Below are 22,279 nucleotides of genomic sequence, written 5' to 3'. Positions count from 1 at the left end.
ATACCACTCCATGACTTTTCTAGGGAATTTTTGCAACAGTGGTAAACTTTCTGTTTTTCAAACAGCAACATGTATACTAGCAAAATAAGCATGGCAAAGGCTATCCTTGACTTCTTTATTGAAACTAAAAATGCAAAACAGTATTCTAAATAACATCAAGCTAATACTAACAAAAGAAAATGACGCTCCAAGCAAAACACATATCATGTGATGAATAAAAATATAGCTCCAAGTAAAGTTACCAATGAACGAAGACGAAAGAGGGGATGCCTTCCGGGGCATCCCCAAGCTTAGGCTCTTCGTTGTCCTTGAATATTACATTGGGGTGCCTTGGGCATACCCAATCTAAGGCTCTTTCCACTCCTTATTCCATAGTCCATCGAATCTTTACCCAAAACTTGAAAACTTCACAACACAAAACTCAACAGGAAGTCTTATAAGCTCCGTTAGTGAAAGAAAAGAAAACCACCACATTGGTACTGTAATTAACTCATTCTAAATCCATATTGGTGTAATATCTACTGTACTAAATCTTATCTATGGTTCATACCCTCCGATAGTACTCATAGATTCATCAAAATAAGCAAACAACACATAGAAAACAGAATCTGTCAAAAACAGAATAGTCTGTAGTAATCTGTATCAAACGTATACTTCTGGAACTCCAAAAATCCTACCAAATGAGGAAGTCCTAAGCAATTAGTGTACCAATCCAGAGCAAAAATAATCAGATCAGAAGCACGTTTCGGTGAATTAACAAAACTAATTTACTGGGTGCAAAAGTTTCTGATTTTCAGCAGGATCAACACAACTATCACCGTAAGCCATCCTAAAGGTCATACTTGGCACTTTATTGAAACAAAAGCTATAAAACATGATTACTTACTGATGCGACCGTTGACAGAAAATCGATGGCGCGAATACTTTCCCAATCTTTCGCAGTACAACTCAATTTATATAGCAGCCTGACAACGATCTAGAATTAGGTTTACCAAGATGCAAACCCAACCAAACAACAGGCGAACCCCGCAACGGCTTGAATCACCTGGACGATCTTTAGAAGATCACGCATAGCAATTGGAGAAGCTTCCCAATCCTCGCGCGCAAGCACAACCACGATGGGTTTTTAACTCACGGACACACAGTATTCTCCGCCAGGAACCATGCGAATTTTCTAGTTTTACTCACGCAATCAAAAAAAAACCCATCATACAAGGGCAGCGCCCTGACCTTTTATATGGCCGACCAGATAGACCTAGACCCAGACTCCTAAACCAAAACGGCAGCCCAAGCTGAACCGAACAAAACACCTAACAAAGTACTAGTCGGACAGCCCATATATACTACTATATATATAATACTAATTTAAATACTTGGCTAGGTGTGTAGCTAGTACACGCACGTACTACTGAACCTAAAAGTAAAAAGAGCACACAATAAGTTGACCTGACTTCAATTTAACTTCAAATGAATTTTGCCCACTGTCAAAAAGTTGCATGGAGTCCTGAATGTCGGCTTCACTTCCTTCGCTGGTATGATCTGAACTTTGTCGGTCCGACGAGTGTCATCTTGAATAACTGCATGTACACTTTTTGCCCGACATCGAGCTGGTACGACATATATCTCCTTCTGCCGTTGGCCAGCCTTCAAATTTCTGTTGCCACCGTAGCAGATACGGTCGCATCATCCTCCCTCCCTTGAAAGAAAACCGTCCTCGGTTTTGTCCTATACCTTGCAGATTTTTCTTGAACACTTCTACAGTACACTTTATATTCTGTGCATCCTTAGGAAGAATAGCATAAAACTCACCCTTATGCATAAAAGTGTACCGGTTTGTTCGCCCGTGATGAAGAGCGTTAACATCATGCTGCCACGGACGCCCCAAAATAAGATGACAAACATGTAGTGGCATAACGTCGCATTATCAGTTATCAATTTGCAAACTTCTCCCTTGATGGTACATGCAGTTTGAAAGATACTCTATCGTTGTCCTTGTTCAACAATGGTCTTGTCATCTCGCTGGACCTTATGTGCTAGCAAACTCTCCATATTAGGATCATCTTGAGGATAACATAGTATGGTATCACCATGACCTCTTTCGATTCCATCCTCTAACTTAGGCATCTCATCTTCAGATTCTGAAATATACTCTGCATCAACAAGTAGAACTCTTCGTTGGTTGGAACATTCATGCTTCATGTGGCCACGTCCTCCACACTTGTGGCAAATAATATTACGATGATGAGATGAAGACGCATTAGATGAAACCTGAGAAACCTCCTTTGGCGCAGCCGCCACTTTGCTTTGTTCAATGCTTCCTGACTTATAAGAAGGAGTCAGTTTAGCACTAAACCCACCATCAATAGGAGAAGAACCACGTCGCCCACTGTTGTAAGTTGGACGAGTCTCTGAAGCTTGCTTCTCCCATACCCAACATTCAGCACGCTCCGCTTGATGAAGCAACTCATGAATATCATTATATTGCATTAAATCAACATGGTCGCGAATCTTTTCTTCTAACCCCTCAAAGAAATGTACCATGGTCGCCTCCGCAGACTCACGCACAGCTGTGCGGATCATCAAAACTTGCATCTCCTTATAGTACTCATCAACTGATTTCGTACCTTGCACTAGACGACGCAGTCTACTATGAAGCTGGCGAGTGTAGTAAGCAGGCACAAAACGTTCCCTCATGATTCGCTTCATGTCAGCCCATGTCGCTGGTCGCTCGTGAGTACGGTTTTTATTATCCCACCATACAAGAGCATATTTTGTAAATTCCATTGATGCAACATGAACCTTCTTCTCTTCGGAGTAGTTGTGACCACCAAAAATCTGACTTATGCGCATCTCCCACTCCAAATATTTCTCCGGGTCGGCACAACGTCCCGAGAATTCTGGTATGGTTATCTTGATTCGACCCAAGCCATCATCCTCATGGGCACCATTGCCGCCATAGTCACGGCCCCGCCCAGCATGGCGGTGAGCCCCAGCATCATGTCGTGGTCGGTGATGTAAGCCTCCACGGGCATCGGAATCCTCAGAAAAATCACCACCATCATCGTTGTCACGGTCACGACGTCGTCGAGGTGAGCGGGACTGTCGGGGTGCCACATCTCTCGCCTGAAGGCACTGAACTGCTGCGATGAGACGATTAAGACTCTCAGTCACCACCTGTAGACTATCAGTGCGCTGTCGGTCGCTGGCAGTCAAACGTTCGTTCAACCTGTCCTCGACGCCTACAATATTTGCGGACAATTCCTCAACCCTTGTCCCAAGCTTCTTATTGGCTCCCTTGATCGCCATCAGATGGATACGCAAATCATCACTTATCTCCAAACCCTCTGGAAGCTCATCGACATCCTCATGATCAGATTTGTCATGCTGCGAGTTCACCATCTTTCAAACAGTTGAAGCAAATAGTAGGGGAAAAAATTTGTACCATGATCAACCTTGCTCTGAATACCACTTGATGCGACCGTTGACAGAAAATCGATGGCGCCAATACTTTCCCAATCTTTCACAATACAACTCAATTTATATAGCAGCCTGACAACGATCTAGAATTAGGTTTACCAAGATGCAAACCCAACCAAACAACAGGCGAACCCCGCAACGGCTTGAATCACCTGGACGATCTTTAGAAGATCACGCGTAGCAATTGGAGAAGCTTCCCAATCCTCGCGCGCAAGCACAACCACGATGGGTTTTTAACTCACGAACACACAGTATTCTCCACCAGGAACCATGGCAATTTTTCTAGTTTTACTCACGCAATCAAAAAACCCCCATCATACAAGGGCAGCGCCCTGACCTTTTATATGGCCGACCAGATAGACCTAGACCCAGACTCCTAAACCAAAACGGCAGCCCAAGCTGAACCGAACAAAACACCTAACAAAGTACTAGTCGGACAGCCCATATATACTACTATATATATAATACTAATTTAAATACTTGGCTAGGTGTGTAGCTAGTACACGCACGTACTACTGAACCTAAAAGTAAAAAGAGCACACAATAAGTTGACCTGACTTCAATTTAACTTCAAATGAATTTTGCCCACTGTCAAAAAGTTGCATGGAGTCCTGAATGTCGGCTTCACTTCCTTCGCTGGTATGATCTGAACTTTGTCGGTCCGACGAGTGTCATCTTGAATAACTGCATGTACACTTTTTGCCCGACATCGAGCTGGTACGACATATATCTCCTTCTGCCCTTGGCCAGCCTTCAAATTTTCTGTTGCCACCGTAGCAGATACGGTCGCATCATCCTCCCTTCCTTGAAAGAAAACCGTCCTCGGTTTTGTCCTATACCTTGCAGATTTTTTCTTGAACACTTCTACAGTACACTTTATATTCTGTGCATCCTTAGGAAGAATAGCATAAAACTCACCCTTATGCATAAAAGTGTACCGGTTTGTTCGCCCGTGATGAAGAGCGTTAACATCATGCTGCCACGGACGCCCCAAAATAAGATGACAAACATGTAGTGGCATAACGTCGCATTATCAGTTATCAATTTGCAAACTTCTCCCTTGATGGTACATGCAGTTTGAAAGATACTCTATCGTTGTCCTTGTTCAACAATGGTCTTGTCATCTCGCTGGACCTTATGTGCTAGCAAACTCTCCATATTAGGATCATCTTGAGGATAACATAGTATGGTATCACCATGACCTCTTTCGATTCCATCCTCTAACTTAGGCATCTCATCTTCAGATTCTGAAATATACTCTGCATCAACAAGTAGAACTCTTCGTTGGTTGGAACATTCATGCTTCATGTGGCCACGTCCTCCACACTTGTGGCAAATAATATTACGATGATGAGATGAAGACGCATTAGATGAAACCTGAGAAACCTCCTTTGGCGCAGCCGCCACTTTGCTTTGTTCAATGCTTCCTGACTTATAAGAAGGAGTCAGTTTAGCACTAAACCCACCATCAATAGGAGAAGAACCACGTCGCCCACTGTTGTAAGTTGGACGAGTCTCTGAAGCTTGCTTCTCCCATACCCAACATTCAGCACGCTCCGCTTGATGAAGCAACTCATGAATATCATTATATTGCATTAAATCAACATGGTCGCGAATCTTTTCTTCTAACCCCTCAAAGAAATGTACCATGGTCGCCTCCGCAGACTCACGCACAGCTGTGCGGATCATCAAAACTTGCATCTCCTTATAGTACTCATCAACTGATTTCGTACCTTGCACTAGACGACGCAGTCTACTATGAAGCTGGCGAGTGTAGTAAGCAGGCACAAAACGTTCCCTCATGATTCGCTTCATGTCAGCCCATGTCGCTGGTCGCTCGTGAGTACGGTTTTTATTATCCCACCATACAAGAGCATATTTTGTAAATTCCATTGATGCAACATGAACCTTCTTCTCTTCGGAGTAGTTGTGACCACCAAAAATCTGACTTATGCGCATCTCCCACTCCAAATATTTCTCCGGGTCGGCACAACGTCCCGAGAATTCTGGTATGGTTATCTTGATTCGACCCAAGCCATCATCCTCATGGGCACCATTGCCGCCATAGTCACGGCCCCGCCCAGCATGGCGGTGAGCCCCAGCATCATGTCGTGGTCGGTGATGTAAGCCTCCACGGGCATCGGAATCCTCAGAAAAATCACCACCATCATCGTTGTCACGGTCACGACGTCGTCGAGGTGAGCGGGACTGTCGGGGTGCCACATCTCTCGCCTGAAGGCACTGAACTGCTGCGATGAGACGATTAAGACTCTCAGTCACCACCTGTAGACTATCAGTGCGCTGTCGGTCGCTGGCAGTCAAACGTTCGTTCAACCTGTCCTCGACGCCTACAATATTTGCGGACAATTCCTCAACCCTTGTCCCAAGCTTCTTATTGGCTCCCTTGATCGCCATCAGATGGATACGCAAATCATCACTTATCTCCAAACCCTCTGGAAGCTCATCGACATCCTCATGATCAGATTTGTCATGCTGCGAGTTCACCATCTTTCAAACAGTTGAAGCAAATAGTAGGGGAAAAAATTTGTACCATGATCAACCTTGCTCTGAATACCACTTGATGCGACCGTTGACAGAAAATCGATGGCGCCAATACTTTCCCAATCTTTCACAATACAACTCAATTTATATAGCAGCCTGACAACGATCTAGAATTAGGTTTACCAAGATGCAAACCCAACCAAACAACAGGCGAACCCCGCAACGGCTTGAATCACCTGGATGATCTTTAGAAGATCACGCGTAGCAATTGGAGAAGCTTCCCAATCCTCGCGCGCAAGCACAACCACGATGGGTTTTTAACTCACGAACACACAGTATTCTCCACCAGGAACCATGGCAATTTTTCTAGTTTTACTCACGCAATCAAAAAACCCCCCATCATACAAGGGCAGCGCCCTGACCTTTTATATGGCCGACCAGATAGACCTAGACCCAGACTCCTAAACCAAAACGGCAGCCCAAGCTGAACCGAACAAAACACCTAACAAAGTACTAGTCGGACAGCCCATATATACTACTATATATATAATACTAATTTAAATACTTGGCTAGGTGTATAGCTAGTACACGCACGTACTACTGAACCTAAAAGTAAAAAGAGCACACAATAAGTTGACCTGACTTCAGTTTAACTTCAAATGAATTTTGCCCACTGTCAAAAAGTTGCATGGAGTCCTGAATGTCGGCTTCACTTCCTTCGCTGGTATGATCTGAACTTTGTCGGTCCGACGAGTGTCATCTTGAATAACTGCATGTACACTTTTTGCCCGACGTCGAGCTGGTACGACATATATCTCCTTCTGCCCTTGGCCAGCCTTCAAATTGTCTGTTGCCACCGTAGCAGATACGTTCGCATCACTTACAGTAGCATAATCATGTGGACACACAAAAACAGTAAGGATAAATATTGGGTTGTCTCCCAACAAGCGCTTTTCTTTAATGCCTTTCTAGCTAGGCATGATGATGGCAATGATGCTCACATACAAGATAAGAATTGTAACATAACGGGAGCATCATGAAGCATATGACTAGCACATTTAAGTCTAACCCACTTCCTGTGCATAGGGATTTTCTGAGCAAACAACTTATGGGAACAATAATCAAAAAGCATAGGAAGGTAAAACAAGCATAGCTTCAAGATTTGAAGCACATAGAGAGGAAACTTGACATTATTGCAATTCCTACAAGCATATATTCGTCCCTCATAATAATGTTCAGTAGCATCATGAATGAATTCAACAATATGACCAGCACCTAAAGCATTCTTTTCATGATCTACAAGCATAGAAAATTTACTACTCTCCACATAAGCAAAATTCTTCTCATGAATAGTAGTGGGAGCAAACTCAACAAAATAACTATCATATGATTTAAAATTAGGATCAAGATGACAAGTTTCATGGTTATCATTATTCTTTAAAGCATACGTATCATCACAATAATCATCATAGATAGGAGGCATGCTTTCATCATAGTAAGTTTGCTCATCAAAGCTTGGCGGACAAAAACTATCATCTTCATCAAACATAGTTTCCCCAAGCTTGTGGCTTTGCATATCATTAGCATCATGGATATTCAAGGAATTCATACTAACAACATTGCAATCATGCTCATCATTCAAAGATTTAGTGCCAAACAATTTAATGCATTCTTCTTCTAACACTTTGGCACAATTTTCCTTTCCATCATACTCACGAAAGATATTAAAAAGATGAAGCGTATGAGACAAACTCAATTCCATTTTTTTTAATTTTCTTTTATAAACTAAACTAGTGCTAAAACAAGAAACAAAAAGATTCGATTGCAAGATCTAAAGATATACCTTCAAGCGCTAACCTCCACGGCAACGGCGCCAGAAAAGAGCTTGATGTCTACTACACAACCTTCTTCTTGTAGACATTGTTGGGCCTGCAAGTGCACAGGTTTGTAGGACAGTAGCAAATTTCCCTCAAGTGGATGACCTAAGGTTTATCAATCCGTAGGAGGCGTAGGATGAAGATGGTCTCTCTCAAACAACCCTGCAACCAAATAACAAAGAGTCTCTTGTGTCCCCAACACACCCAATACAATGGTAAATTGTATAGGTGCACTAGTTCGGCGAAGAGATGGTGATACAAGTGCAATATGGATGGTAGATAAAGGTATTTGTAATCTGAAATAGTAAAAACAGCAAGGTAACAAGTGATAAACGTGAGCGTAAACGGTATTGCAATGATAGGAAACAAGGCCTAGGGTTCATACTTTCACTAGTGCAAGTTCTCTCAACAATAATAACATAGATAGATCATATAACAAGCCCTCAACATGCAACAAAGAGTCACTCCGAAGCCACTAATAGCGGAGAACAAATGTAGAGATTATGGTAGGGTACGAAACCACCTCAAAGTTATTCTTTCAGATCAATCTATAAAAGAGTTCGTACTAGATTAACACCTTAAGACACAAATCAACCAAAACCCTAATGTCACCTAGATACTTCATTGTCACCTCAAGTATCCGTGGGCATGATTATACGATACGCATCACACAATCTCAGATTCATCGAACCAACACAAAGTACTTCAAAGAGTGCCCCGAAGTTTCTATCGGAGAGTCAAGAACGTGTGCCAACCCCTATACATAGGTTCCCAATGTCACAAAACCCGCAAGTTGATCACCAAAACATACATCAAGTGGCACATGATATCCCATTGTCACCACAGATAATCACGGCAAGATATACATCAAGTGTTCTCATAAAAGACTCAATCCGATAAGATAACTTCAAAGGGGAAACTCAATTCATCACAGGAGAGTAGAGGGGGAGAAACATCATAAGATCCAACTACAATAGCAAAGCTCGGGATACATCAAGATCGTGCCATAGAGGGAACATGAGAGAGAACACGAGAGAGAGAGAGAGAGAGAGAGAGAGAGAGAGAGAGAGAGAGATCAAACACATAGCTGATGGTACATACCCTCAGCCCCGAGGGTGAACTACTCCATCCTCGTCATGGATAGCGACGGGATGATGAAGATGGCCACCGGTGATGGGATCCCCCTCCGGCAGGGTGCCGAAACGGGCTCCCAAGAGGTTTTTAGTGGCTACAGAGGCTTGCGGCGGTGGAACTCCCGATCTATCTTCTGTTCTAGAAGTTTTAGGGTACGAGAGTATATATGGGTGCAGGGGTACGTCGGAGGAGCTAGGGGGTCCCACGAGGTAGGGGGGCGCGCCCGGGGGGGTGGCGGGTGGGCGCGCCTCCCACCCTCGTGGGCAGCCCGTATCTCCCCTGACGTGCACTCCAGTTCCCTGTGTTGCTTTCCTTCCAAAAATAACTTCTCGAGTTGATTTCGTTCTGTTTTGACTCCGTCTGATATTCCTTTTCCTCGAAACACTGAAATAAGCACAAAACAACAAATCTGGGCTGGGCCTCTGGTTAATAGGTTAGTCCCAAAAATAATATAAAAGTGGATAATAAAGCCCAATATTGCCTAAAACAGTAGATAAAGTAGCATGGAGCAATCAAAAATTATAGATACGTTGGAGACGTATCAACCCGCCTTGCCGTGGGATTTGACTCGCCCTGCTGCCATCGCATCGGAAGTTGGTGTCTGCCTCCGTCTTTGTTGCTAAGCCGTAGTTGCCAGGCTTGCCTCTGACTGCCGCACGGCCGCGGGCCCGCTGTACCGGCACCTCTCCAACCTGCCGCCGCTGAATCACCTTCACCACCAACTCGCCGCCATGGTTGTCTCGGTCAGTTTCGATGTACTAGGAGGAACAAATCAAAGAGCGACAGTGGTACGACTTGGAGGATTTGATGATGGCTAGACAGTGCCTTTGGTCTACGGCTGGAGCCGGTCCTTTGCCGCGGTTGACCTGCACCCTGGCCTCTGAGCCAACGCGCCTCGCGCTGCTACACCCCGTGCGCCGTTTCACCACTGCTATGATCTGCTGCCATCCTGGCGTGTCGATTCACTAGCCGTGCCCGAGCCCTTGGGCTGCCTCCGTCTTGTTTCTGGCATAGATCGCCATCACAAGCCACAAACCGCCGGCCGCCTCGGTTTGCCTCTGCTACTGCCCGTTAGCTGCATCTTCGCTGGCCTTGCCTCTGCTTTGCCAAGGCGCCGTGTTAACCCACGCTCCCTTGATTCTGAAAGCACTGCTGCGTCTCCAAGATTCCAACCTGCCGGCCGCTGCCGAGCCGCCATTCCTGCAGTGCTATTGCTGCGCCAAGTCGCCGGATCACCCCGCCTCCGCCTCACCATAGTGCCATGTCGGGTCTCCCACACCTGAGTCGCCTCCGCCTCCATGGAACCGCAGTCCCGGTGTTGAACCGCCGCTGGATCAAGTCGACCCGGCCTCACCGCCGATGCGGCCGTTCGAGTCGCCAAGTGACCCGCCTTGGGCTTCATCTGCATCACCACCACCTCCGCATCACCTCACTAGCGGTACGATGAAAGATCTGTGCGTTCTGCTTGGCCACCGGGTTGAGCCGGCCCTGTTTGTTGGAAATATGCCCTAGAGGCAATAATAAATTAGTTATTATTATATTTCCTTGTTCATGATAATCGTTTATTATCCATGCTATAATTGTATTGATAGGAAACTCAGATACATGTGTGGGTACATAGACAACACCATGTCCCTAGTAGGCCTCTAGTTGACTAGCTCGTTGATCAATAGATGGTTACGGTTTCCTGACCATGGACATTGGATGTCGTTGATAACGGGATCACATCATTAGGAGAATGATGTGATGGACAAGACCCAATCCTAAGCCTAGCACAAAGATCGTAGTTCGTATGCTAAAGCTTTTCTAATGTCAAGTATCATTTCCTTAGACCATGAGATTGTGCAACTCCCGGATACCGTAGGAATGCTTTGGGTGTACCAAACGTCACAACGTAACTGGATGGCTATAAAGGTGCACTACAGGTATCTCCGAAAGTGTCTGTTGGGTTGGCACGAATCGAGACTGGGATTTGTCACTCCGTGTGACGGAGAGGTATCTCTGGGCCCACTCGGTAGGACATCATCACAATGTGCACAATGTGATCAAATAGTTGATCGTGGGATGATGTGTTACGGAACGAGTAAAGAGACTTGCCGGTAACGACATTGTACAAGGTATCGGCATACCGATGATCGAATCTAGGGCAAGTACTATACCGTTAGACAAAGGGAATTGTATACGGGATTGATTGAATCCTTGACATCGTGGTTCATCCGATGAGATCATCGTGGAACATGTGGGAGCCAACGTGGGTATCCAGATCCCGCTGTTGGTTATTGACCGGAGAACGTCTCGGTCATGTCTACATGTCTCCCGAACCCGTAGGGTCTACACACTTAAGGTTCGATGACGCTAGGGTTATAAAGGAAGTTTGTATGTGGTTACCGAATGTTGTTCGGAGTCCCGGATGAGATCCCGGATGTCACGAGGAGTTCAGGAATGGTATGGAGGTAAAGATTTATATATGGGAAGTCCTGTTTTGGTCACCGGAAAAGTTTCGGGTTTTATCGGTAACATACCGGGACCACCGGGAAGGTCCCGGGGGTCCACCAAGTGGGGGCCACCATCCCCGGAGGGCAGCATGGGCCAAGTGTGGGAGGGGACCAGCCCCTGGTGGGCTGGTGCCCCCCCCCCCCCACAAGGGCCCAAGGCGCCTAGGGTTTGGGGAGGGGGCGCCCCACCTTGCTTGGGGGGCAAGTTTCCCCCTCTTCCCCACTTGGCCGCCCCCTAGATGGGATCTAGGGCTGGCCGCCGCCCCTAGGGGGTGGAAACCTAGGTGGGGGCGCAGCCCCCTCTCCCCCTATATATAGTGGAGGCATAGGAGCAGCCCAACACATGAAGTTCTTCTCCTGTTGGCGCAGCCCTACCTCTCTTTCTCCTCATATCTCGCGGTGCTTGGCGAAGCCCTGCTAGATCACCACGCTCCTCCACCACCACCACGCCGTTGTGCTGCTGCTGGATGGAGTCTTCCTCAACCTCTCCCTCTCTCCTTGCTGGATCAAGGCATGGGAGACGTCACCGGGCTGTACGTGTGTTGAACGCGGAGGTGCCGTCCGTTCGGCACTAGGATCTCCGGTGATTTGGATCACGACGAGTACGACTCCTTAAACCCCGTTCTCTTGAACGCTTCCGCTTAGCGATCTACAAGGGTATGTAGATGCACTCTCCTTCCCCTTGTTGCCGGTTTCTCCATAGATAGATCTTGGTGACACGTAGGAAAATTTCGAATTTCTGCTACGTTCCCCAATAGTGGTATCAGAGCTAGGTCTATTGCATAGATTCTTTGCATGAGTAGAACACAAAGTAGTTGTGGGCATTGATTTTGTTCAATATGCTTACCGTTACTAGTCCAATCTTGTTTCGACGGTATTGTGGGATGAAGCGGCCCGGATCGACCTTACGCGTACACTTACGTGAGACAGGTTCCACCAATTGACATGCACTTGGTGCATAAGGTGGCTAGCGGGTGCCAGTCTCTCCCACTTTAGTCGGAACGGATTCGATGAAAAGGGTCCTTATGAAGGATAAATAGCAATTGACATATCACGTTGTGGTTTTTGCGTAGGTAAGAAACGTTCTTGCTAGAAACCCATAGCAGCCATGTAAAACATGCAAACAACAATTAGAGGGTGTCTAACTTGTTTTTGCAGGGTATGCTATGTGATGTGATATGGCCAAGAAGAATGTGATGAATGATATGTGATGTATGAGATTGATCATGTTCTTGTAATAGGAATCACGACTTGCATGTCGATGAGTATGACAACCGGCAGGAGCCATAGGAGTTGTCTTAATTTATTGTATGACCTGCCTGTCATTAAACAACGCCATGTAATTACTTTACTTTATTGCTAACCGGTAGCCATAGTAGTAGAAGTAATAGTTGGCGAGACAACTTCATGAAGACACGATGATGGAGATCATGATGATGGAGATCATGGTGTCATGCCGGTGACGATGATGATCATGGAGCCCCGAAGATGGAGATCAAAAGGAGCAAAATGATATTGGCCATATCATGTCACTATTTGATTGCATGTGATGTTTATCATGTTTATGCATCTTATTTGCTTAGAACGACGGTAGTAAATAAGATGATCCCTCATTAAAATTTCAAGAAAGTGTTCCCCCTAACTGTGCACCGTTGCGAAAGTTCGTCGTTTCGAAGCACCACGTGATGATCGGGTGTGATAGATTCTTACGTTCACATACAACGGGTGTAAGCCAGATTTACACACGCGAAACACTTAGGTTGACTTGACGAGCCTAGCATGTACAGACATGGCCTCGGAACACAAGAGACCGAAAGGTCGAGCATGAGTCGTATAGTAGATACGATCAACATGAAGATGTTCACCGATGATGACTAGTCCGTCTCACGTGATGATCGGACACGGCCTAGTTGACTCGGATCATGTAATCACTTAGATGACTAGAGGGATGTCTATCTGAGTGGGAGTTCATAAGATGAACTTAATTATCCTGAACATAGTCAAAAGATCTTTGCAAATTATGTCGTAAGCTCGCGCTTTAGTTCCACTGTTTAGATATGTTCCTAGAGAAAATATAGTTGAAAGTTGACAGTAGCGATTATGCGGACAGTAGAAAGCTTATGTCCTTAATGCACCGCTCAGTGTGCTAAACCCCAAACGTCGTCTGTGGATGTTGCGAACATCGGACATACACTTTTTGATAACTACGTGATAGTTCAGTTAAACGCTTTAGAGTTGAGGCACCAAAGACGTTTTCGAAACGTCGCGGAACATATGAGATGTTTCAAGGGCTGAAATTGGGATTTCAGGCTCGTGCCCACATCAAGTGGTATGAGACCTCCGACGATTTTCTTAGCCTGCAAACTAAGGGAGAAAAAGCTCAATCATTGAGCTTGTGCTCAGATTGTCTGAGTGCGACAATCACTTGAATCGAGTGGGAGTTGATCTTCCAGAGATAGTGATGTTTATCCAAAGTCATTGCCACCAAGCTGCTAGAGCTTCGTGATGAACTATAACATATCAAGGATAGATATGATGAACCTTGAGGTATTCGCGATGTTTGACACCGCGAAAGTAGAAATCAAGAAGGAGCATCAATTGTTGATGGTTGGTGAAACCACTAGTTTCAAGAAGGGCAAGGGCAAGGGCAAGAAGGGATACTTCATGAAACGGCAAATCAGCTGCGGCTCTAGTGAAGAAACCCAAGGTTGAACCCAAACCCGAGACTAAGTGCTTCTGTAATAAGGGGAACAACCACTGGAGCAGAATTACCCTAGATACTTGGTAGATGAGAAGGCTGGCAAGGTCGATAGAAGTATATTGGATATACATTATGTTAATGTGTACTTTACTAGTACTCCTAGTAGCACCAGGGTATTAGATACCGGTTCGGTTGCTAAGTGTTAGTAACTCGAAATAAAAGCCACGGAATAAACGGAGACTAGCTAAAGGTGAGCTGACGATATGTGTTGGAAGTGTTTCCAAGTTTGATGTGATCAAACAGCGCACGCTCCCTCTACCATCAAGATTAGTATTAAACCTGAATAATTGTCATTTGGTGTTTGCGTTGAGCATAGACATGATTGGATTATGTCTATCGCAATACGGTTATTCATTTAAGGAGAATAATGGTTACTCTATTTATTTGAATAATACCTTCAATGGTCTTGCACCTAAAGGAATGGTTTATTGAATCTCGATCGTAGTGATACACATTTTCATGCCAAAAGATATAAGATAGTAATGATAGTACCACTTACTTGTGGCACTGCCATGTAAGTCATATTGGTATAAAACGCATGAAGAAGCTCCATGTTGATGGATCTTTGGACTCACTCGTTTTTGAAAAGTTTGAGACATGCGAACCATGTCTATTGGTGTATACGCATGAAGAAACTCCATGCAGATGGATCGTTTGGACTCACTTGATTTTGAATCACTTGAGATATGCAAATCATACCACATGGGCAAGATGACTGAAAAGCCTCGGTTTCAGTAAGATGGAACAAGATAGCAACTTGTTGGAAGTAACACATTTTGATGTGTGCAGTCCAATGAGTGCTGAGGCATGCAGTGAATATCGTTATGTTCTTACTTCACAGATGATTCGAGTAGATGTGAGTATATTTACTTGATGAAACACAAGTCTGAATTATTGAATGGTTCAAGTAATTTCAGAGTGAAGTTGAAGATCATCATGACAAGAGGATAAAATGTCTATGATATGATCATAGAGATGAGTATCTGAGTTACGAGCTTTGACACACAATTAAGACATGGTGGAAATTGTTTCACAATTAATACCGCCTGGAACACCATAGTTTGATGGTGTGTCTGAACATCATAGTTGCACCCTATTGGATATGGTGCGTACCATGATGTCTCTTATCGAATTACCACTATCGTTCATGGGTTAGGCATTAGAGACAACCGCACTCACTTTAATAGGGCACCACGGAATTCCGTTGAGATGACACTGTATGAACTATGGTTTGGAGAAACCTAAGCTGTCGTTTCTTAAAAGTCTGGGGCTGCGACGCTTATGTGAAAAAGTTTCAGGTTGATAAGCTCGAGCCCAAAGCGGATAAAATGCATCTTCATAGGACACCCAAAACAGTTGGGTATACCTCCTATTCAGATCCGAAAGCAATAGGGATTGTTTCTTAAATCGGGTCCTTTCTCGAGGAAAAAAGTTTGTCTCGAAAATTGAGTGGGAGGATGGTGGAGACTTGATGAGGTTATTGAACCATCACTTCAACTAGTGTGTGGTAGGGCACAGGAAGTTGTTCCTGTAGCACCTACACCAATTGAAGTAGAAGCTTATGATAGTGATCATGAAGTTTTGGATCAAGTCACTACCGTACCTCGTAGGGTGACAAGTATGTGTACTACTTCAGAGTGGTACAGTAATCCTGTCTTGAAGGTCATGTTGCTAGACAACAATGAACCTACGAGCTATGGAGAAGCGATGGTGGGCCCATATTCCGACAAATGGTTAGAAGCCATGAAATCCGAGATAGGATCCATGTATCAGAACAAAGCATGGACTTTGGTGGACTTGCCCGATGATCGGCAAGCCATTGAGATAAATGGATCTTTAAGAAGAAGATGGACGTGGACGGTAATGTCACCGTCTATGAAGCTCGACTTGTGGCGAAGAGTTTTTCACAAGTTCAAGGAGTTGACTACGATGAGATTTTCTCATCCGTAGCGATGCTTAAGTCCGTCGGAATCATGTTAGCATTAGCTGCATTTATGAAATCTGGCAGATGGATGTCAAAACGAGTTTCCTTACCAGTTTTCGTAAGGAAAGGTTGTATGTGATACAATCAGAAAGGTTTTGTCGATCCTAAGGATGCTAAAAGGTATGCTAGCTCCAGCGATCCTTCTAAGGACTGGAGCAAGCATCTCGGAGTTGGAATGTACGCTTTGATGAGATGATCAAAGATTTTGGATTTATACAAAGTTTATGAGAAACTTGTATTTCCAAAGAAGTGAGTGGGAGCACTATAGAATTTCTGATGAGTATATGTTGTTGACATATTGTTGATCAGAAATGATGTAGAATTTCTGGAAAGCATATAGGGTTATTTGAAAGGTGTTTTTCAATAGAAAACCTGGAATAAGCTGCTTGAACATTGAGCATCAAGATCTATGAGGATAGATCAAAAACGCTAAATGGTACTTTCAAATGAGCATATACCTTGACATGATCTTGAAGGTGTTCAAGATGGATCAGTCCAAGAAGGAGTTCTTGCCTGAGATGTAAGGTATGAAGTTAAGACTTAAAGCTCGACAACGGCAGAAAAGAGAGAAAGGACAAAGGTCGTCCCCTATGCTTTAGATGTAGTCTCTACAGTATGCTATGCTATGTACCGCACCTGATGTGTGCTTTGCTACATATCTGGCAAGAGGGTACAAAGGTGATCAAGGAGTGGATCACCAGATAGCGGTCAAAATTATCCTTAGAGGAATAAGGATATGTTTCTCGATTATGGAGGTGATAAAGAGTTTGACGTAAAGATTTGCGTTGATGCAAGCTTAACACCTATCCGGATAGCTCTGAGTAGAGAAGCCGGATACGTATAGTGGAACAACCATTTGGAATAGCTCCAAGTGGAGCGTGGAAGCAGCATTTACATTATGACCTAGAGATTTGCGAAGTACATCGGATCTGAATGTTGCAGACCCGTTCACTAAAACTTCTCTCACAAGCAAAACATGATTAAACTCCAGAACTCATTGAGTCTTAATCACATGATGATGTGAACTAGTTTAATGACACTAGCAAACTCTTTGGATGTTGGTCACATGGCGATGTGACGTGTGAGTGTTAATCACATGGCGATGTGAACTAGATTATTGACTCTAGCGCAAGTGGGAGACTGTTGGAAATATGCCCTAGAGTCAATAATAAATTAATTATTATTATATTTCCTTGTTCATGATAATCATTTATTATCCATGCTATAATTGTATTGATAGGAAAATCAAATACATGTGTGGGTACATAGACAACACCATGTCCCTAGTAGGCCTCTAGTTGACTAGCTCGTTGATCAATAGATGGTTACGGTTTCCTGACCATGGACATTGGATGTCGTTGATAACAGGATCACATCATTAGGAGAATGATGTGATGGACAAGACCCAATCCTAAGCCTAGCACAGAGATCGTAGTTCGTATGCTAAAGCTTTTCTAATGTCAAGTATCATTTCCTTAGACCATGAGATTGTGCAACTCCCGGATACCGTAGGAATGCTTTGGGTGTACCAAATGTCACAACGTAACTGGGTGGCTATAAAGGTGCACTACAGGTATCTCCGAAAGTGTCTATTGGGTTGGCACGAATCGAGACTGGGATTTGTCACTCCGTGTGATGGAGAGGTATCTCTGGGCCCACTCGGTAGGACATCATCACAATGTGCACAATGTGATCAAATAGTTGATCGCGGGATGATGTGTTACGGAACGAGTAAAGAGACTTGCCGGTAACGACATTGAACAAGGTATCGGCATACCGACAATCGAATCTCGGGCAAGTACTATACCGTTAGACAAAGGGAATTGTATACGGGATTGATTGAGTCCTTGACATCGTGGTTCATCCGATGAGATCATCGTGGAACATGTGGGAGCCAACATGGGTATCCAGATCCCGCTGTTGGTTATTGACCGGAGAACGTCTCGGTCATGTCTACATGTCTCCCGAACCCGTAGGGTCTACACACTTAAGGTTCGATGACGCTAGGGTTATAAAGGAAGTTCGTATGTGGTTACCGAATGTTGTTAGGAGTCCCGGATGAGATCCCGGACGTCACAAGGAGTTCCGGAATGGTCCGGAGGTAAAGATTTATATATGGGAAGTCCTGTTTTGGTCACCGAAAAAGTTTCGGGTTTTATCGGTAACATACCAGGACCACCGGGAGGGTCCCGGGGGTCCACCAAGTGGGGCTACCATCCCCGGAGGGCAGCATGGGCCAAGTTTGGGAGGGGACCAGCCCCTGGTGGGCTGGTGCGCCCCCCCCCCCCCCGCCACAAGGGCCCAAGGCGCCTAGGGTTTGGGGAGGGGGCGCCCCACCTTGCTTGGGGGGCAAGCTTCCCCCTCTTCCCCCCTTGGCTGCCCCCCTAGATGGGATCTAGGGATGGCCGCCGCCCCTAGGGGGTGGAAACCTAGGTGGGGCGCAGCCCCCTCTCCCCCTATATATAGTGGAGGCATAGGAGCAGCCCAACACACGAAGTTCTTCTCCTGTTGGCGCAGCCCTACCTCTCTTTCTCCTCATATCTCGCGGTGCTTGGCGAAGCCCTGCTGGATCACCACGCTCCTCCACCACCACCACACCGTTGTGCTACTGCTGGATGGAGTCTTCCTCAACCTCTCCCTCTCTCCTTGCTGGATCAAGGCATGGGAGACGTCACCGGGCTGTACGTGTGTTGAACGCGGAGGTGTCGTTCGTTCGGCACTAGGATCTCCGGTGATTTGGATCACGACGAGTACGACTCCTTCAACCCCGTTCTCTTGAATGCTTCCGCTTAACGATCTACAAGGGTATGTAGATGCACTCTCCTTCCCCTTGTTGCTGGTTTCTCCATAGATAGATCTTCGTGACACGTACGAAAATTTTGAATTTCTGCTACGTTCCCCAACACTGTTACCTCCGGATCACCCCCATCTCCACCAAATCACCGAGCGCCTCGAGCCTTTTTTGTTGCTTCTCGTGGGTGAGCCACAGCGTGCCGAGTCACCCAAGTCTGAGCACGCCGAGCTGGAGAGCTGGCTGACAGGGTGCACGTGCAGCTATCTCGGTTAAAAAAAGGGGGGTCAAACATGACCCGGAGGGTCCGTCTGAGTCGACCGGTACAGTGCTTTAAGCCGCCACCTCGGTTGTGGTGAATGGATCATTCATCATCGAAAGTTGTTTGCCACCTGCAAATATCAGGTGCTATCCATCTCAAATTTGTTTTATTAACACATATTATTACTATCAAAAGGACAAATTACTTTGATTTGTATATGTTTATGTACAGGACCATTATTCACTACAAATGTGGTTTATACCACGGATATGGAGCACGGATTGATAATATTCCGCCTGGGGATAATCTGGGACGTATCATATGATGAATGGATGTGCACAAGCTGTTGCCCTTGTGGTCCGGTCCACATCAGCTTGTTGGGATCGCGTCTGTTCGTTGTCAATGGGCATGCGCAAATCGCCGCTCCCGAGGCCTGGTCTACATCAACACATCGGGTTGCATCTGCTTGCATGAGCTATTTTATTGAATAAAAAGCTAGTCACTGCTTGGGTAGCCCGGTTTTCTTCCAGCAAATTGGAGGCAAGTTATCATCAGCCGCTGTCTGCGCTGGATGGTTCAATGGACATGCGCACAAATCGCTGCCACTATAGTTCAGTTAACTTCAAACAGCCAGTTGGAAGGAACCATTGGCCGAGTTGCTGACACGGCTCATACGGATCATTTATAACCCGCCGCAGTCACCTCAACCTTCTGTGGATTTACATCGTGTTATCAACACCAATGATATACACCTTCTGCTATGGTTAAATACGGAGAATCTCAAAACAACACCTTGAGTCGTCTTAAGACTCGGGGGCTATGATGACATGACTCAGCAAATCTTGCCAGTTTAAGCGAATGTAAGAACTCTAGGACGATAGAGGGAAAGATAACCCGGTCCCGGAGGCTACTGCTATATTGATGAAAATTTAAAGGCCGTCAGAGAATTTCTGGCTCAAAAAAGTATATGACAAAATCCTGGCTCGGTGAAGAAGTTCTCAAATTTCTGGCTCAGAGGATTCTGGTTCAAAGGAAGTCAGTCTCACTAAAGCTCTCAAATATCCGTTTTACAATCCGGTTCAAGGGAAATCTATCTCCCACAAAGCTCTGAAGCTCTCAAATCCGGTTTAAGAATTTCCAGTTCAAAAAGGAATTAACTTCTCGCAAGTTCGAGTTTAAAGGCCGTCAGAAAATTTCCGGCTAAAAATGAAAATTCCGGTTTAAAATCCGGTTCAAGGGAAAGATGTCTCCCATAAAGCTTTGAAGCTCTCAATATCCGGTTCAAAAATCCCGGTTCAAGAAGAATTTATCTCTTGCAAAAAGTTAAAGGTTGCCGAAGAGGATCTGTTGCCATGATGCGTGGTTGAAACATGGGTATCCTGCCTTATTGGCTTATCATATTATTGATCACTTGGGGGCTTGGTCATATTCGAACCATAGCTACACCTCTTGATCGGCGTAAGGCCACCAGGGAAATCAATTAGGGGTCAAAGAGAGTGTTGCAAAAAGCACCAACTCAAACATAGACACCCATTGAGCACAGCTCACAAAAGTTACTTGGGGGCTCTTTGTGCAAAGCAACAAAGAGTTTGAAAGGACCCTTGTAATTGGCTATCAAGCCACGGCTTGGAAGCCTGGTGTATTCACCTAAAACCCTGGGTTAACCTACCTTCATCAAGTAAGCCACTCCTATCCAAGTAATCCTGGTATGACCCGCCGAACGTTTGACAAGTCAATCTTATACAGACCCTGAACTTGTCAAAGTTAAAAGATCGATTGGTTAATTGGAGGCCCATCTTAAAAGGCTTTGTAAAATGGTTTAACTCAGTGGCCTGGCAGCCCATGGAAAGCCTCGAATTTGTGCCTGGCAGCCTCTGAAAAGCCTCGACTACAAGTTTTCATTTACTTTTATTTGTCAAAGTCTTTTCTCCTTCGATAAGGTTTTATGATAAACCGGCGTCTATTGACCTGGCCTGACTATAAGTCATCAATATAATCTAGTGTTTGTTAACACGGCTTGACTTTCAACTATAAGTTGTTAGTACACAACCAACTATAAACCGGTGTTTGTTAACCCGGCCTGGCTTTGACTATAAGTCGCCAGGATGATCATCCGGTGTTTATTATAACCCGGCATGGCTTCATTCTAAACCAGCAAAGCATGGTGGGAATTACCAGCAAAGCATGGTGGGAGTTATCAGTACTCCAGATTTGGGTTATCACCCTTACTACAAGAAAGTTGGTAAACTAACGATGTGATTCAATATCACAGGTATGATATGTTTCATATTTTATTATCCTTGCAGCCTTGGTTATAAAACCGGGTTATATGTTGGGCATTATGATCCGTCCGGCGATAAACCGCCACGACACTTCAAACTTGTTGTATGCAGAAACAAGTTGAATAAAGCATAATTATAAATCACCGGCGTTTATTAACCTGGCCTGGCTTTGGACTATAAGTTGCCAGTATATATATTTGGATTGCGCCATTGGAATCATGCGCTTATAATCATTGGGTATATTATTCAAATCTTTAATAGCCAACATGGCTAGATTTTTATTATGGTTATCAATAACCAGTATTATGATTGAGGTTTTCAAAGTCGCTTTTAGCGCAATGGTTATTATTTTATCAATGGATATGATTTATTCTACCATGGAGGAAGTAGTCCCGAGTCGCTGCAGGCTTACGACCGGGCACTTGAGGGATATATTATTTAAGTTGAGATTATATCAAATATGCAAGTCTCATGTCGTTGCAAGCATGCACCATGACACTTGGGGGATAATGCAAAGTCATTTTTGCTCACTTCATTGAAGACCCGACTCATCACATTATAATGAGCCGGCCCTTGGGGGCTATCAATTGCTCCTGTCAACTATTCAAGGTACAAAGCTTTTTATCCATTATATTGAAGGGTCCACTGCTCAGTTGGTAAAGCACAAGGCTCTTAACCTTGTGGACGTGGATTCAAGCCCCATTATGGGGGTTA

Source organism: Triticum aestivum, chromosome 1B (assembly GCF_018294505.1).
Source record: "Triticum aestivum cultivar Chinese Spring chromosome 1B, IWGSC CS RefSeq v2.1, whole genome shotgun sequence".
Lineage (NCBI taxonomy): Eukaryota > Viridiplantae > Streptophyta > Magnoliopsida > Poales > Poaceae > Triticum > Triticum aestivum.
Note: the sequence above shows the minus strand (reverse complement) of the source record.